At 35.2% G+C, this 3,545-nt stretch overlaps 1 pseudogene; it reads left to right on the top strand.

Moving 5' to 3' along the window:
• Positions 1–1,495: 1,495 nt before the first annotated feature.
• LOC141413076 (U2 spliceosomal RNA) lies at positions 1,496–1,574 on the top strand (annotated as a pseudogene).
• The last annotated feature ends 1,971 nt before the right edge of the window (positions 1,575–3,545 follow it).

Genomic DNA, 3,545 nt, shown 5'->3' on the forward strand with positions numbered 1-3,545 from the left:
TAAGAGCTCACTGGCCAGAAATGAGTTGTTAATCAAGTAATGACTGCATTTTGGGCACTAGAACTCCATCTCCCGTCTCCTTAATAGAGATAGAGAATCTATCTTTTCAATTCCTTTCTTATGAAAACTGAAGTTAATGTGCTTTTAGTTATATTATTTTTAATTAAAATGTGTTTGCTTTACCAATGTCTGAGCAAGAAGTAGTATTCTTCAAAAGTTTGATTACTTTTCTCAATGATATGCTTATTCTTAAAATCTATAATATGTAAAAGAAGCCAAAGTAGAGAGTGATAAAAATGTCAGTTGTTGTAACAGAATTTATGGCTTTGGTTTTAATACTGGGAGTGTTTTGAAAATATCTTGTCTCTTATCTTGTGCACACAGTAGCTCTTATTCAGCTCAGAGAGAGGTTAAGTGAGAAATGAGTTGGCTCGCTAAGGATAGATTTGTTCCACCCGCCCCCAGCCCCCAACACACATATACACTCACACACACATACTCTGATGTTAATTTGATTTGAAAAAATATCAGGAAACATCATCATCAATTTCTCCTCTTACAGAAATGATTATTCTTGCTTGACTGCCCTCTGCTGGAATTCCTGAAATACACACTTCGCCTCTACTTACAAGGACAAGTTGTCCTAGGCGGGATGTAACTTAATTATGTGAGCAATCTTTCTGAGATGTATTATGCCAGAAGCCCAGGTATGCAGGATTAGAAATAAAACTGAGTTAAACACTAAATGTAGTGGTCAAGTGTTGATTTAATTAGCCATGAAAAATAGCCAGATTTTGAATGGATCAAAGAAAACAATTATACATAATGGGTGAACTGAAAACAATTGACTATTACTGAAAGAGAAGAATGCTTTAATTAAACTAAAAGATATACCTAATGTTAAATGAGGTGGTTACAAAAGCTCCACAAAAAAATCTGCTTAACTGCTGGGTATAATATGAGAGATCAGAAAGAGTATTTAAATGCACCTAATAAAAATGCAACCTTATAAAATTATATTACTATTATTTAAAACTATAGTGAGCCTTTTCCCTGTTCTGTAAGCTAGGCTACCATGTTGAAGAATATCCATTTACTTGTTGAAAAAATTTAGATTACTTACTTGTTGTTAATTCTACTACAGAGATACTGGTGTTTCCTACTTAATAGATTTATATTTCTTGTATTATGTAGAGAAAATTATTTTAGAGGGAACAGTGATTATAACTATAAAACCTTTAATGGATTAGATTAGCATATTCTTGTCTCTATGTATGTAAGACTTTCTAGAGTTAGAGGATCAGAGATGAGCTGTAGGAGACTGGATTGGTAGGGAATTGGTGCTATGGGACTCATTCTTGAATGGATAATTGTGGAATAGTTTTTACTATAAAGATCCAATACTTCACCTGAGGAATTTGAGGTAGTAAGAAAAGCAGCATTCTGTTGGTACATTTGCTATTAAAAACCTGAAGTTTTATTTTACTTACCTTTTATCGCTTCTCGGCCTTTTGGCTAAGATCAAGTGTAGTATTTTACTTACCTTCTTCCTTTTTATGTCATTGTCATTATAAGAAATGAAGAAGGAGACTAGAGAGGAAGGACGAGAAGGAGAGAGGAGAATGAAGCAAACTCAAGGATTTGGATTTAATAGAAAGAAAGGAACAAAAATTATCTCCCCACACCATTTTGTTTCATTCTTATCCTTCATATAGATTAGGCTCTGACATTAAGCTTGTAAAGGGATGAGTTTTCCACAATCAAGACATGAATTCTGCATCATTGGACATTATTGACTTAAGTGTACAATGACAGACCCCTCTTAGAGACAATGCTAAAAGTGCTATGAGAGTAAGTTGTACTTTTTTGATTGCAATAGTGACAGTTATATATTTTAAACTGAGTCACCAAAAGGGAAGTAATAAGACTTCAGAAACTTCTTCACTAAATGAAACTTCATTCCCTCTGTTCTGGTGTTCCCACTAGTAAACACACATCTAGCATGCATCTGATACTGATAAGCAAAGAAAATCTAAAGCAGAGTAGGATGATAGACATGAAGTTTGATTTAGCTTTTTGAGTGTCATAAAATAAATAATCACTGGCATTTTGAATGAGATATAATAACCTAACATCTCACAGAATAAGGTGTGACAAAACTTCATACAAATTGAAAAAACCCAGATTTTTAAGAAAGCTTGCTTGCGCTGAACTGTTTTGGAGTTATGCATGTTTGTACTTCAGAGTGAGAATATACAAATATTTTTTATCCAATATAATTCAAAGTTAAGAAGTTAGCCCTATTTTACTCAACAGAGGAATATTAGTAGAGCATAAATACAGTGAATGACCTTCAGGTATTTCATTTAAAAATGTCCCATGCCTGTGCTAAGCGTGTTTACCAGCATTCTACTATTTAATTTTTTTTAAGCACCAGTATTAGGGTGATGCTTAATCATTCCTATATTACAGAAAAGTAAACTCAGACTTGAAGGCGTGAATTTACAGACCCTACATGCTGAAACTGGGACTCAAATCCTGGTCTTTGTAGCTCTGAGGGCAAAGCCCTTTAACACATGGCATCAGTGATGTGCCTTTCCTCTCTGAAAACCATGGCAGAGTCCTCATGAAGCACTATCCTGGTCATAGACGAGGCATAAGTGGAACTGTGACTTTTTTAGGTGCTGGGGAAACAGGGATGCTTGGGTTCTTTTTGTATATTGGCTAAATGAAAGTCGCCACCCAGGCCATTTCTAGATTACCAATTTTCAAAAAAAAGTTTTTTTAAGAAATTATGCACACTGCTGAAACATTACAGAAAGGAATTTTCATCGTCTTTGGATACATTTTCATTGTCTATGGGCCATCATCTTTGTTCATGTTTCCAGAAACCTATTCTGGGGAAAAGATCTGACAGACAGCCTGCTCCCAGAGCAGCCAGCCCCTTTCCCTACCCCCGTCTCTCTGCAGCATCTGCATTGGGCGTGAGCCCGGATCCAAATTTACGAGACATATGTAGACACTTTTCCCTTTCTTGGCAACTTCATAAATAGAATCCTAATGTCTACATGTAGGTACTATATAAATACAAAGTTGTGCACACTCTGTGGATATCACGCATCATTTGTCCATGTATTTTTAGCGTAACCAACACATTTACATATGCTGTCACGTTTCAAAGTGCACCTCAATGTAGTGTCTTCTTCAACATGAACTCTGCAGCAGGCAACATCATTCTTTTAACATTTCCACCAAGAAAATGAAGATCAAAAAGCCAAAAAATAAATCCGAAAATAGAAGACAAATTTAAAATGGGTAACACTTTACTAAATCTTCTGAAGATACTATAGAATTAGTTAGAGCAAAGCACTGAATCTTTTGCTCTGTAATTAGTCTTGCAATCATTTGACTGTACCTATTATGCTTGCGTTTCCTGAGATGAATGTTTACACTTTGGCCGTTACCAAGTGATATGCAAAGCATCGTATGCAATTCTGTGTTAAATGCCTGTAAAGTATGGTAGCCAAAAGGAAAGGATTCATTAC

The sequence above is a fragment of the Castor canadensis genome, chromosome 10, assembly GCF_047511655.1.
Source record: "Castor canadensis chromosome 10, mCasCan1.hap1v2, whole genome shotgun sequence".
Classification (NCBI taxonomy): Eukaryota; Metazoa; Chordata; class Mammalia; order Rodentia; family Castoridae; genus Castor; species Castor canadensis.